The 15,994-nt window shown below is 38.0% G+C and overlaps 1 protein-coding gene and 1 pseudogene across 5 annotated transcripts in view; one reads left to right on the forward strand and one right to left on the reverse strand.

Moving 5' to 3' along the window:
* Positions 1–15,994, forward strand: part of MAGI2 (membrane associated guanylate kinase, WW and PDZ domain containing 2) — a 1,418,773-nt gene that overhangs the window by 163,684 nt on the left and 1,239,095 nt on the right. The window lies entirely within an intron of this gene.
* The window catches only part of LOC136171037 (transcription factor BTF3 pseudogene), a 65,202-nt pseudogene continuing 52,329 nt past the window's right edge, over positions 3,122–15,994 (reverse strand).

The raw sequence follows: 15,994 nt of genomic DNA on the forward strand, positions 1-15,994 counted from the left end.
AAATCTACTCTGATTTACTTATTTTTTCTACATAGTTTTAACCATAAGGGGTACAGCCTAGCATAAAACCCATTAATATAATAATGTACCTTAAACTAAGTTAAAATCCTTCTGTGGTAGTCTATATTTTCTAGTTTTATTAAGAGGCTAGATTTATGACTATAACAGTAATAATGGCTATTTGAAAATCTTTAGTGTTCACCATGTAAGCTTCATTTGAAAAAAATCTAGAAGCAATGCTTCATTAATTTAAGATCAATACTTCTTTGCTCCTTTTGGTCTGTATGTTTGTTCACCCTCTTTGAAGAAAGAGCACAAGTTGATTTCCTAATGCCTAGTAAAAGTTCTGTGCAATGAGTATTCCAACATGTAAAAAGCTAATTTCCAAATGTGTACACATGTGTGTGTGTGTTTTATGTGTGCTTGAATATTTGGAGTAATATTTATTACTCATGGAATATTTGGGATGATTTTACAGTTGGAGTGAATAACAGTTTGGGGAGACTGTCAAATACTCAGTGTGAGTTGAATAAGAAACTCCTCTATTCCCCAACAATCAGTGTTGATCAAGTGTTATGCTGTGGAGTTTTGGGGGCTGCCCTGGTAGCTCATCTGGTAAAGAATTCAGAGTTTTTAAAATAATTATAAAAGTGTTATTGGTGGTGGTACTAGCAAGCTAGCTTTTTGTCTAAATCACAGACTTTAATGGCCTTTTAAAAAAACGAATGCTTTCCTAATAATTAGGCTTTTCCTGAGAACACATATTTAGAGTTTCCCCATTTTATACACACACATACCTACATACACTGCTCACACATACATGAACGTTTTTTTAAAAGAGAGAAGTATCTGTTTCAAAACTGATTTTGTCAGTGAGACTTTCATTACCCTCTTCAGGCAAAATTAGTACATTTTCACTTTTTTTCACAGTAATGCTTTCTGTTGCTATAGCACTTTCACATTGTATTAAAATGCAGCTCTATGCATCTGCTTCTGATGCTAGAACATGGACTACTTGAAGGCAGTAGCCCACTCTTAATTTGCTCCATCCCTAGTGCTTTGCACAGTCACTGACTCACCTGTTGGATTTCTAATAACTTGTTAATTACAATTTTAGAAATACTAACAAAAGTGAGGCTGGTTTCTTGGACTGCTGACCACTAAAACTTGTTTCTCATCTGTTTCTATAGAAATTTCAAAGACTTGCAAGAAGGGCCTTCTAGGCAGGAGCCTGAGCAAAGAGAGGCTCAATTTTTACAGAATATAAAGCAGTTGGGGGAAAGTTGTTGGAAACAGAGCCTGTTATCACTCCCCAAACAATGCTAGTGTCTTGCTCTGTGAGCTGGCATTGTTCCCTCAGATTTGGTCCAGCCCCCTTGGCACCGAGCCTCTGTGGAGTGGATTCTACATGAGTCTCCCCACAACAGCTCTAACGCAGTTGCACTTTTTTGGGGTTTGTATTAACTATCACTGTGTAACACATTCTGTAAAAACTATTATCATACTTTTGATGTTTAGGGAATGGTATGGCTGTAGAGGTCCAGGGTTAGGGTTTGGCAGATAGTGACATGCTTTTAGGTCTTTGTGGAAGCATCTCTCGTCAAGAGTGATGAATGGGTAGGATTCTGCTGGAGGTTATTGGAGGCAGAAAGACTCCAGATGCTGAAGTTGCTGAAGATCAACATGATACATCTTTGTTTTGTAATCAGGAAAGGAAATTAAAAACAATGATCTTGATTTAATTCTTTTACTCTCAGCTTATTGACCAAGCTATCTCTAAGACACAGGGGGATATTTAAGGAGTTATGGTAGAACAACGTGGAAAGAGCTGAAAAATGCAAATTATACTGCTTTACAAGAGTAATATTGAGTGGCATTTTTTGTTTGTTTCCTTGTGTACTGAAAAGGTGTTTTGTTATACCCTGAAGGGCTAGTAGAACTATAACTAGATTTTTCAATGACTTTAAAAATAAACAACATTGCTTTTGAAAACTGACTTCCTGAAAACTATTAAAATATATATTTATATATATATAACAGTTAATGTAAGACCTAAATTTTATTAAATGCTTAACATGCCAGGTACAGATATTAAGATATTTGCATGTATTATCTCATGTAACACTATGAAGTAGATACTCTTATCCTAGTTTTATACATTTTTAAAAAATAGTGCTTTGTTTTTAAAGGATTTGCCCCAAATCACATATCTGAGTAAGTAACGGGGCCAAAATACAATCCCATGTATCTGACTTCAGACACTTTGTATCTGAGTTCACAGGAACATCCATAGGAGGACAGATACCCTGTTACTTTATTTAAAACCCATCACATTGTGGAGTTAAGCAGAGCTCTCATTTCTAAAGAAGAGCTAGCTTGGCACCAGGTAATCTCTGGAGAAGGAAATGGCAACCCACTCCAGTGTCCTGGTCTGGAGAATCCCATGGACAGAGGAACTTGGTGGGCTACAGTCCATGGGGTTGCAAAGAGTGGGACATGACTGAAGGAGCTTAGCACGCACAGGCAATCTCTAGATCACTAGAAATTATTGAATGCTCCATTAGAAAACAGGGCTCCCGTAAAACTTGAAGCTGTTGTAATCATTCATCATGGCTCACCTGAAATTGCATCAATGACCTCTGAGTTCCTTTGATTCCATCTTACCTACTTTACAGCCAAAATGAGTTTCCTAAAATTAAATTACTTTTGCTTAAATCATTCAATGGCACTCCACTTTTCCCAAATATTTTAAACTCTTTAGTGAAGTGAAAGTCACTCAGTCATGTCCAACTCTTCGTGTTTCTCCAGGCCAGGATACTGGAGTGGGTAGCCTTTCCCTTCTCCAGGGGATTTTCTCAACTTAGGGATCGAATCCAGGTCTCCCGCATTGCAGGTGGATTCTTTACCAGCTGAGCCACAAGGGAAGCCCAAGAATACTGGAGTAGGTAGCCTATCCCTTCTCCAGCATATCTCCCCAACCTAGGAATCGAACCAGCGTCTCCTGCATTGCAGGTGAATTCTTAACCAACTGAGGTATCAGGGAAGCCTTAAACTCTTTACTGTGACTTATAAACTTCTTTTTGGTCTCTACTTACCACTCTTGTCTCTATTCTTTCCACTTTCACACTTCAAAGCTAGCCTCCCCAGCATTTTTTCCTACTGGGCCTTGGCACTTCCTGCCTCCATTGACTAAAACACTTTCCTCCCTGTCTCCCACACGAAGCTGCTCACACTTCTTGGCACATTCTGGGGGGAGTTGCTCCTGAAGTCCAAAATTTTTGTTAAACATTTCCCTTGGATATTCAAGTAGCATTCTCTACCTCGTTTTCATAAAGCATCATGCCATGTGATTAGTTATTTTTACCTTCATATTGATAGTAAGCTCACTGTGAGGATAGAAGATGTGATTATTTTCTTCATCCTTGGATCCCCAAAACTTAGTGCATAGGAGTTCACATTCATGTGTGTGTGTGTGTGTGTGTGTGTGTGTGTGTGTGTGTGTGTGTGAAAGCTGACATCATTTGAAGTACTAATTGGTCACACATAGAATACAATTTTAAGCATTCAAAGCTATAACTTCATTGAACCCACACATACCTCCCAGAAGGTAGATACTATTTTTTTGCTCCCATGAAATGAGATACTTACTACACAGGGAGCTTAAGAAATTAGCTGAAGATTTAAGGTCAAGAGATAAGTATTTCTAGGTGACAGTTGGTACCTCAAGGCTTTCGTTAAGAAGAAAAGCATGAAAACTATTTATTGGTTCCATTTCTGCCACTAGCAATTATGTGATTCTTGTGATCTCACTATGTCTTAGTTTAATTATCTGCAAAATTAGAAAATTGTGGATTGAATGATCCCAAAGTTCTTTTATCTCTAAATAACAATGATATGAACCAACCACTTATTTGTACTACTCTGAGGGAGATAAAGTGTTGGAAATAAAGTATGAAAGGACTCTGAGCTAAAAGTGGCACTAGTGGTAAAGAACCCGCCTGCCAGTGCAGGTAGACGCAGGTTTAATTCTTGGGTCAGGAAGATAGCCTGGAGGAAAGCATGGCAATTCACTCCAGTATTCTTGCCTGGAGGATCCCATGGACAGAGAAACCTGGCAGGCTCCATTCCATAGGGTGGCACAAGAGTTAGACATGACTGAAGCGACTTAGCAACACATACATGCACATGCACATGACCTAAAATAGGTACTCTAGGCCCCATCTTTAGACTTCTTCTCCCTCTTATCTCCACTTTTTGGGAGATTTATAATCTCATGCTATTACTCTCTGATCAAGGAGTTGGACTTGAATAAGGCCATTAGGTAGGATAAACTAAACAACTATCTTAAAATCACATACGATGTGGATCTTCACTGATAACAGTTGAAAGTGAAAGTTGCTCAGTCATATCTGACTCTTTGAGACCCCTTGAACTGTAGCCGACCAGGCTCTCTGTCCATGGAATTCTCCAGGCAAGAATACTGGAATGGGTTTCCATTCCCTTCTCCAGAGGATCTTCACAACCCAGGGATCCAACCTGGATCTCCTGCATTGCAGGCAGATTCTGTACCATCAGAGAAGCCATTGATTTGGCATATAGTTGCTAATAATAATTTAGATGAGAAATGTGATTCATTACCTAGTCCAGTGGCTAGCACACAGTTCAGTTTAGTTCATTTCAGTTGCTCAGTTGTGTCCTACTCTTTGCAACCCCATGAACTGCAGCATGCCAGACCTCCCTGTCTATCACCAACTCCCGGAGTTTACCCAAACTCATGTCCATTGAGTCAGTGATACCATCCAACCATTTCATCCTCTGTCATCCCCTTCTCTTGCCCTCAATCTTTCCCAGCATCAGGGTCTTTTCATGTGAGTCACCTCTTCGCATCAGTTGGCCAAAGTATTGGAGTTTCAGCTTCAACATCAGTCCTTTCAATGAACACTCAGGACTGATCTCCTTTAGGATGGACTAGTTGGATCTTGTTTTTGCTGACTTTATAGAGCTTCTCTATCTTTGGCTGCAAAGAATATCATCAATCTGATTTCGGTGTTGACCATCTGGTGATGTCCATGTGTAGAGTCTTCTCTTGTGTTGTTGCAAGAGGGTGTTTGCTATGACCAGTGCATTCCTTGGCAAAACTGTATTAGCCTTTGCCCTGCTCCTTTCTGTACTCCAAGGCCAAATTTGCATATTACTTCAGGTGTTAATTGACTTCTTACTTTTGCATTCCAGTCCCTTATAATGAAAAGGACATCTTTTTTGGGTATTACTTCTAAAAGTTCTTCTAAGTCTTCATAGAACCATTCAGCTTCAGCTTCTTCAGCATTACTGCTCAGGGCAGAGACTTGGATTACCATGATATTGAATGGTTTTCCTTGGAAACAAACAGAGATCATTCTGTCGTTTCTGAGATTGCATCCAAGTACTACATTTTGGACTCTTTTGTTGACTGTGATGGCTACTCCATTTTGTCTAAGGGATTCCTGCCCACAGTAGAGGATATAATGGTCATCTGAGTTAAATTCACCCATTCCGGTCCATTTTAGTTCGCTGATTCCTACAATGTCGGTGTTCACTCTTGCCATCTCCTGTTTGACCACTTCTAATTTCCTTTGATTCATGGACCTAACATTCCAGGTTGCTATGCAATATTGCTCTTTATAGCATCGGACCTTGCTTCTACCACCAGTCACATCCACAACTGGGTGTTGTTTTTGCCTTGGTTCCATCCCTCATTCTTTCTGGAGTTATTTCTCCACTGATCTCCAGTAGCATATTGGGCACCTACAAACTGGGGAGTTCCTCTTTCAGTATCCTATCTTTTTGCCTTTTCATACTGTTCATGGGGTTCTCAAGGCAAGAATACTGAAATGGTTTGCTATTCCCTTCTCCAGTGGACCACATTCTGTCAGACCTCTCCACCATGACCCGTCCGTCTTGGGTGGCCCCACACAGCATGGCTTAGTTTCATTGAGTTAGACACGACTGTGGTTCTGTGATCAGATTGGCTAGTTTTCTGTGATTGTGGTTTCAGTCTGCCCTCTGATGCCCTCTCTGAGTGCCTACCTTCTTACTTGGGTTTCTCTTACCTTGGACGTGGGGTATCTCTTCACGGCTGCTCCAACAGAGCGCAGCCGCTGCTCCTTACCTTGGATGAGGGGTATCTCCTCACAGCCACCGCTCCTGACCTCGGACGTGGGGTAGCTCCTCACAGCCGCCGCTCCTGACCTCGGACGCAGGGCAGCTCCTTTTGGCTGCTCCTGTGCCGGTGCAGTCGCACTCCTGCAGCTGCTCAGCCACCGCTCCTCCTCCAGCACAGAGTAGGCATTCAATAAATATTAGTTCTCTATGGATTTTATTTTTCCTATGGAGTCGTTCTTAGAGATTTTAATTTTCCTGTGAATTTTCAATTATATCAACTTTTTCTTGTCTCTTAACAATGTTCATCAATAAAGAAGAATTAATAAACATTGTAGCTAATTTGGTCAGGTCAGGTGAGATGCTTGTGCTCAGTCTTGTCAACTCTTTGTGACGCCATGGACTCTAGCCCACTAGGTTCCACGGTCCATGGGATTTTCTAGGCAAAATTTGGTATATATTCCTATTATATAATCACCATAGTATCCAGTCTCTCAACTGAGAGCAAATACATTTATAGGGAGAAAAGCTACTGCTTTGCTCTCTTACTTAAGGTGTGCTATTTCTTATTTTGTCTTTCACCAGTAAATACTGTTTTCTGACGATTCTGAACATAAGTGTGATTGGGGGCTCTACTTTGAGAGAATCAGCTTGTTTTACTAAATGTTAGGCAACCTCATCTTTCACTTTTTTTAAAGAGTATGGATATATGGCTTCATCTAAAGATTTAATATTAAATGATGTCAGGGCATAAAAATATTAGTATTTTCATATTATATTTCTTTTTGTAAATGTTAGGCAGCCTCATCTTTCACTTTTTTTAAAGAGTATGGATATATGGCTTCATCTAAAGATTGAATATTAAATGATGTCAGGGCATAAAGATGTTAGTATTTTTATATTACATTTCTTTTTGTAATTTCCTTTTAATGACCAATGCCCTAGTAGTCAAACACTGAAATTAGGGTTTTGCTATGGAATGAAAGATGAGTGGAATTCAAATGTGTTTTTAAAAATGTAAATCCATTTTCACTTATTAAGAGTACTAAGTGTTTAATTGAATGTAGAACATATCACTTATTGCAAATAAATAAACAATTTTAGTAATGAAAATGTAAAAGCTACCATGGTATTGCATATCATTATCTAAATTATGTCCATTTAATGATCAAGATTCAATAATGGCGCCCAGAAAATACATCCACAGCAGTTAGTAATCTGCCTACAGTGTGAAATTCTGGACAGGTTATATGTGTGTGGTATTTCAGTCCTCCTCCCCAGCACATTTCAAAGTAGTTCTTGTTGTGAGAATTTTGAAAGCCACAGGAAAACATGTCTTGTGAGTTTTCTTCAATTTTGAAAAGGCTGTCGGTTGATGGTAACTCATTACTTGAATCTACTAGGAACTTTGACTTTGATGTACATAATTTCTTTGTTTGTGGTGTATAAGGAGTCTCAGTATATGACTGTACAATGTTTACCCTGCAACCCTGAAAAAAAGAATAAAGCAGCTCACCCAGGTCAGCTTCCTGTAGGGTTAATTGGAGAAAAAAATCAGGTTATGTAACTGTGTTAAAACTGTGATTCTAGAAACTGAGATAAATAACATTACATGGATTTTTTTAAATTACTTTCTTTGTGACTACTTTTAGGATTGCTCTAAAATATTAATTATACTCACCTATTTTTTTTTTTAAAAGCAACTCTGTGTATATATGTGCATGTGATTCATATATCAGGGTTTTTTTATATGGAACATCACATTAGTATAAAGGAAAATTCTTTTATTCTCCAAAATAACAAGCAGTACAGACCTGTTACAGAATAACTGCAGGTAGAATTGCATAGAATTGTAAGCAAAAGTCACTCAGTCATATCTCTTTGCCACCCCATGGAATTCTCCAGGCCAGAACACTGGAGTGGGTAGCCTTCCCTTCTCCAGGGGATTTTCTCAACTCAGGGATCGAACCCAGGTCTCCCAAATTGCAGGCAGATTCTTTACCAGCTAAACCACCAGGGAATCCCCAAAATACTGGAGTGGGTAGCCTATCCCTTCTCCAGTGGATCTTCCCGACCCAGGGATCAAACTAGTGTCTCCTGCATTGCAGGCAAATTCATTATCAGCTGAGCTACCAGGGAAGCCCTTGTATCATTCAGAATATGTCAGTCTGCCCAAAGAATGTCCAGGATATAACTGAATTTCCTAACAAAGAAGAAAAAAGTAAATCAATTATGTTACTTAGTCTACACAACTGAAAATGTAATTAAATAGTTACCCCTGTGCAAAGCAGACAAGCAAAGAAAATACTTACAAATCACACTTGAAACTAAATTTTAGGTCTAAAGAATACTGTGACTGTCTAATTTCCTGGTAAACATGGGCCAGTCGTATCTACATGCTTAAAGCTTGTCACCTTTGTGTTCCAGGAAATACTCATCATTGTATGTGTAGCCGTGGCTTGGGTTTGACTGTGTTTAACAAGAAAGATAATGTGTTAGATTCAGGCTAAAAAAAAAAAAAAAAAAGACAAAATATAGTAAAGATTTATTTTTCCTTCACATAAAACAAATTCGTAGATAGACTGTCTAGGGCTCCTGTGGTAATTCCACAGTTTTATCATGGCTCATATTTTCTTCTTTGCCATTCTTGGTTTGGTGTTTCCAAATTTAAGGATGGAAATGGCTGTTAGATTTCCAGCTATTATATCAACATTCAAGGCTGTGCTAACTCCTCCTGTTTAAGGAGGATTTCCCGTGGGCACATATCAATACATATTTCTGCTTATTTGTCATTGGCTGCACTTAGTTATATGACCACACCCAACTGTACAGGTATGCTTGGAGATAGAGAGGCAAAAACAAAAACAAAGAGGTTGCAAATAGCAGCTCCCAATCAAAGAAACATATTTGCATGAATTTAATAGGGGAAAGGGACTACTGATCCCACTTACTCAGAAGGACAGTAGAGCCCATGAGCAGTGGCGCATTTGTATTGAGAAGGACAGCAAGTAGAGTTAAAGATGGAAGGGAAACTTACTGGGAAAAAAAAAGAGAAAAACTACAGTAAATTTGTTTAATTATTCTTTCAACTGTGTGTTAAAAATGATATCTGTGTTCTTTTTAAAATCACACATTGTACTAAAGAAGTCTGAACATCAATACATATTACATTGGATTCCATAAATATTGTGGCATTTTTGTTTTCTTCACTGTGCAGTTTATAACACATGACTAATATATTGAGTCTGAGTAAGAATTTGATATTTATTTAGAATTTATGATCACATTTATTTGATGGTACCTCTGCTAATAGTAGTCATACTGACAGAAATTATAGAATTCAAGTGAATGGTCATTATTTCTCTTTGAGATAGAAGCAGTTTCACCAAAGGAATTTCATTCTCTCTCTAAAAAAAAAAAATCTTATGTTACATTTTGTTTTCTATGGCTTTCCTTTTTGTAATTTCTTCAATTTATTTAATTAGGCATGCAGCATACAACCCCACTTGGTCAGCAAGTACATACTTTCTTTGAGGAAAAAAATGTTCTCTCAACCTACTGATGAGGAAAAAATGTGTATCTGTGTGTGTGATTTTATAAATGATATTTTAAATGTGTGTAAAAATGAACTTTTGGTAGCTGAATACATAGGTGTGATTTCATGATGAAAGTATGAATGGGGATTAGTTTTACTTGTCTTCACTGTATAGATAACAGTTGAAGTTGTATCTGACTTAGCAACCCCCAAAATAAAAGAAGGCTGTGGACTAATGTTTGTATATAAAGGAGTTTAATCAAAGTGATGAGCTAAAGATGTAGTAATCAATGCTGGTCAAAGATGCAGCAGAAAGGTTAAGTAAAGCAGAAATTGGAGTACTAGGAAACCATAAAATAACATGTCATCTTATCCTCTGAGATGAAATGCTCAATGCTCAATAGTTCATCATTCTGTTGAAACCAGGCTCATTCCAATGAGTAAAACAATGCAAAAGACATGGAACCAATAAGTATACAGGACGGACTCTCTAATAAGTTTCATGCCAAAGGAAGGCAATGAGACAGACATTGGGCTTATTAAAGGTTAATATATGTTTGTGCTGTCCAATACAGCAGTCACTAGCTATATGTGGCTGTTGAGCACTTCAAATGTGCTGAGTTTAAGTTGATATGGGCATGAGTAAAATATACACTGGAATTCAAAGAGTTGGTATGAGAAAAATTGCAAAGAACCTGATTGAAATTTTCATACTGATGATATTTTGAATCATTTTTACATGTCATATGAAATATATATTATTCATATTCTCTTCACCTATATTTTTAGTTTTTTAACATATTGGCTAAAATCTTTGAAACTGTATATTTGGCTCATATTTTAATCTATAGGATAGTCAGTGTTGGTCTGTACTCTGATTCCAACTTGCACCTCAATTTTAACAGTAATATATGAGGGAAAATCAGGAGCCATTCTAAGGACTATAATTTTCCCCATATTTACTTAGAGGTGTAATTTGTTATAATAGGAGGAACATGAGCCTCTGCTACTAACTAGCTATACAGCCTTAGGAAAGTTATTTAACTTCTGTGAGCTTTGATTTCCTCATCCATAAAATGAGAATCAAAATACTCACCACACAGGGTAATTGTGAGGATAAAATGTGAATGCAAAGGACTTTGCAGAGTCCATGCCACATAGTTTGCACTTAATAAATGTTAGTCACTTTCTCTCCTTACTATGTGAATTGTAACAGTGGTAAAAGAAACAGAATTGATCTGATATACTATAAGTCTCAAAATTAGAGGAATATGGGGAGCAGGATGAAGTGAAAAGTGAAGCCTGGGGAGCAGAGTAAGAATATCAATAAAGGTTATTGAAAAAGAAAACCAAAATCTTCAAAGGTTGAAAAACAACCAAAAATTAACCTTAGCATTTTTGGAAAGAAGAAAAATAAAATATAGAAATGCTTACTTACACACACGTGCACACACACACACACACACACACACACATATGTATACATATGTGCTTACACATAAGTATATATTTTTCTCAGCAGGTTATGTAAAACAGTGTATATGTAGTTGTTTTATTTAGAAATGTACTACATAGTTTCATTTGTTGTTCAGTCCCTGAGTCATATCTGACTCTTTGTGACCCCACAAACTATAGAATGCCAGGTTTTCCTGTCCTTCAGTATCTCCTGGAGTTTGCTCAAATTTATGTCCATTGAGTTGGTGATGCTATCTAACTGTCTTATCCTTTTCTGGCTCCTTATTTTTTGCCTTCAATCTGTCCCAGCATCATGGTCTTTTCCAGTGAGTTGGCTCTTCACATCAGGTGGCCAAAGTATTGGAGCTTCAGCTTCAGCATCAGTCCTTCCAGTGAATACACAGGGTTGATTTCCTTAAGGATTGACTGTTCAAGGGACTCTCAAGAGTCTTCACTCCAGCACCACAATTTGAAAACATCAATTCTTCAGTGCTCAGCACTCTTTAGGGTCCAACTCTCACATCCATACATGAGTACTGGAAAAACCATAGCTTTGACAGATGGACCTTTGTTGGCAAAGTGATATCTCTACTTTTTAATATGCTGTCTAGGTTTGTTATCACTTTCCTTCCAAGGAGCAAGCATCTTTTAATTTCATGGCTGAAGTCACCATCCACAGTGATTTTAGAGCCCACGAAAACAAAATCTGTCACTATTTCCACTTTTCCCCTTCCATTTGTCATGAAGTGATGGGACTGGATGCAATGGTCTTAATTTTTTGAATGTTGAGTTTGAAGCCAGCTTATTCACTCTCCACTCTCACCCTCATCAAGAAGAACTTTAGTTCCTCCTCAATTTCTGCTGTTGTGAGGTTGTTGATATTTCTCCCAACTGTCTTGATTCTAACTTGCTTCATCCAGTCTGGGATTTCCCATGATGTACTCTACATATAAGTTAAATAAGCAGGGAGACAATACATAGCCTTGTCATATTCCCTTCCCAACTTTAAACCAGTCAGTTGTTCCATGTCTGGTTCTAACTGTTGCTTCTTGACCCACACATAATTTCTCAGGAGACAAGTAGGATGGTCTGATACTCCAATCTCATTAAGAGTTTTCCACAGTTTGTTGTGATCCACCCAGTCAAACACTTTAGGGTAGTTAGTAATACAGAAGTAGATGTGTTTTTCTGGAATTTCTTTGCTTTCTCCATGAGCCAATGAATGTTGGCAATTTAATATCCGGTTTCTCTGCCTCTCCAAATCCCAGTTTGTAACATCTGGAAATTCTCAGTTCATGTACTGCTAAAGCCTATTTTGAAGCATTTTGAGCATATCCTTGTTAGTATGTGAAGTGAGCACAATTGTACAGTAGTTGGAACATTCTCTGGCATTGCCTTTCTTGGGATTGGAATGAAATCTGACCTTTTCCAGTTCTGTGGCCACTGCTAAGTTTTCCAAATTTGCTGGCATAATGAGTGCAGCGCTTGAACAGCATCATCTCTTAGGATTTTGAACAACTCAGCTGGAATTGCATCACATCTAGCTTTGTTTGTAATAATGCTTCCTGAGGTCCACTGAATTTTACACTCTAGGATATCTGGCTCTAGGTGACTAACCACAGAATTATGGTTATCCAGGTCAGTAAGACCTTTTTGCACAGTTCTTCTGTGTATTCTTGCCACCTCTTCTTAATCTCTTCTGCTTCTCTTAGTTCCTTACCATTTCTGTCCTTTATTGTGCTGATCCTTGCATGAAATGCTCCCTTAATAGATCCAATTTTCTGGAAAAGGTGTCTAGTATTTCCCATTCTATTGTTTGTTGGGTTTTTTTTTCCTAATTTTTGCATTGTTTTTTTAAGAAGGCCTTCTTATCTCTCCTTGCTCTTCTCTGGAACTCTGCATTCAGTTGGGTATCTTTTCTCCCTTGTCTTTCACTTCTCTTCTTTCCTCAGCTACTCTTAGGTCCTTTCCTCAGCCACTCAACCTCCTCAGACAACCACTTTGCCTTCTTGCATTTCTTTTTCTTTGGAATGATTTTGATCACTGATTCCCATATTGTATTACAGATCTCTGTCCCTAGTTCTTCAGGGACTTTGTCCACCAGAACTCTGGAATCTATTCATCACCTTCACTGTATAATCATATGGGATTCGATTTAGGTCATACCTCAATGAATGGTTTTCCCTACAGTCTTCAATTTAAGCCTGAATTTTGCAATAAGGAGTTCATGATCTGAGCCACAGTCAGCTCCAGGCCTTGTTTTTGCTGACTGTGTAGAGCTTATCCACCTTCAGTTGAAAGAACATAATCAGTCTGATTTCAGTATTGACCATCTGTTGACGCCCATGTATAGATTCCTCTCTTGGGTTGTTGGAAAAAAATATTTGTTATGATAAGCATGTTCTCTTGATAAGACTCCTTTAGCCTTTGCCCTGCTTCATTTTGTACTCCAAGGTCAAACTTACCTGTCACTCCAGGTATCTTTTGACTTCCTATTTTTGCATTCCAATCCCCCGTGATGGAAAGGACATCTTTTTGGGGTGTTAGTTCTAGAAAGGTCTTGTAGGTCTTCACAGGACCAGCCAACTTCAGCTTTTTCAGCATCAGTGGTTGGGGTATATACTTGGATTATTGTGATATTGAATGGTTTACCTTGGAAATGAACCAATTTCATTATGTCATTTTTGAGATTGCACCTAAGTACTGCATTTCAGACTCTCTTGTTGACTATGAGGGCTACTCCATTTCTTCTAAAGAGATTCTTGCCCACAGTAGTAGATATAATGGTTATCTGAATTAAATTCACCTATTCCTGTCCATTTTAGTTCAGTGATTCCTAGGATGTCAATGTTCAACCTTGCCATCTCCTGCTTGACCACTTCCAATTTACCGTTCATAGACCTAACGTTCTAGGTTTCTATGCAATATTGTTCTTTACAGCATTGGACTTTACTTCCATCACCAGTCGCATACACAACTAAACATTGTTCCCACTTTGGCCCAAGCACTTCATTCTTTCTGGAGCTATTAGTAATTGTCTTCTGCTCTTCCCCAGTAGCATGTTAGATGTCTTCCAACCTGGGGGCTCATCTTCAAGCATCATAATTTTTACCTTTTCATCTGTTCATGGAGTTGTCACAGCAAGAATACTGGAGTAGGTTGCCATTTCCCTCTTCTAGTGGACCAGGATTTGTTGGAATTCCTCACTATGACTCATCCATCTTGAGTGACCCTACATGGCATGGCTCATAATTTGTTGAGCTATACAAGCCTCTTCACATGATGAGGCTGTGGTCTATGAAGATGGGGAATTGTAGTGTGATTATGTAAAAATTATTTCTACTAGAAAGTGATAAATGGAGGAAGAAAATTTTATAGTGATGCTGATAAAAGATAAAAAGAAAGACAAAGAGAGGGTCAAAAGAAATTTGCCAAAAGTCAAAATAGTCTAGTTAGCATACACTGTTCATAATTTTCTTTCTCAGCCTTGACTTGCCTCTATGGAATGGTCCAAAATAACTCTCTCCACAGTGCTCAAGAACATAGTAGTGAATAAGTGTAACAAAAAGCCCTGCCTTCAGGGAGCTTGTGTTTTGAGACAATAAAATAAATTAGTAAAGCATATGTTACTAATTCAAAGGAGAAAAAAATCAGAGCAGGCTGGAAAGGGTTTGGGTGAAGATTGCAGTATTAGAGTGAAAAAGCAAGGTTGACTGAAAAGGTGGCATTAAATATAATAGAAAGCAAGTAAGTGAGCAAGTCATAGGAATTTCTGAGGGAAACATTTCAGATAACAGCATGAGTAAAGATTATGATTTGGAAACATTGAAATAGTGTGAAGGCCAATGTGACTGGAGCCCAGTAAAGGGATTAGTTAGAAGGTATGAGGTCAGTAAGTAAACGGTGAGTGGGGAGATCATCTGGGACTTGAAATAACCTGACTTGATTTGACATGACTAGAAGTGTCTCAACTTGGAATGATTGATATGCCTTGACTTCACTTAGCTTGGCTGGAACTTACTTGGTTAAATTTTCTATTGAAGGTCATATAAAGGTTTGACTTTTACTCTGTGTGAAATGGGGATTTTTGGATTTTGAACAGAAGTGTCACATGATCTTAACTTCTGTTAAATAGAACCTCGCTGGCTGCCTCTTGAGAGGAAGATATAAAAAGCTAGGACTGGCATGTTAGCAGTACAGACAATTGGTCAGATATGGGATATAAAAAGAGAGAGAGAGATTTCAAGATTTTGGTCTGAGCAATTTGAAATATAAAGTTGTCATTTACTGAAGTGGGAAAGGTGGTGGAATAATAGATTGGGAGAGAGGAGTGAAAATGATCAGAATTTTTTAAAGGAAATATTAAATTTGAGATGTCTATTAAATATTCAAGAACTTTAGGAAATACGTGTCTGGAGTTAGTGGGATATGGTCCAGCTAGAGAGATATATATTGGGAGTCATCAGTATATTGATGGCATGTAAAGTTATGGGATTGGATGAAATCTCCATAGAGCCAGATAAGGACATATGGATGTGGGAGGGGAAAAGAAGGGATGGAAAGATTAGAAACAAAGCAGTCTGAGGAAGAATGACTATTCTGATATACTGAGAGTCAAGCATTCAGGGTATTAAAATGTATAAGCATCACCAGGTCAAATGTTGGTACTGGGTCATGTGAGATGATAATTAGGAATTGATCTTTAATTTAGCAAGATACAGGTCAATTTTGGTGGAAAGGGAGAAATTTTGATTGGAGAGAGGTCAAGAAAATATAGAAATAGGAAAATCAGAAATAGTAATCAGAGAAGTTTGGGAGAAGAGTGATAGTTTTATTATAATGAGAGGAATAAATCCAGGACAGAAA

Source organism: Muntiacus reevesi, chromosome 6 (genome assembly GCF_963930625.1).
Source record: "Muntiacus reevesi chromosome 6, mMunRee1.1, whole genome shotgun sequence".
NCBI lineage: Eukaryota > Metazoa > Chordata > Mammalia > Artiodactyla > Cervidae > Muntiacus > Muntiacus reevesi.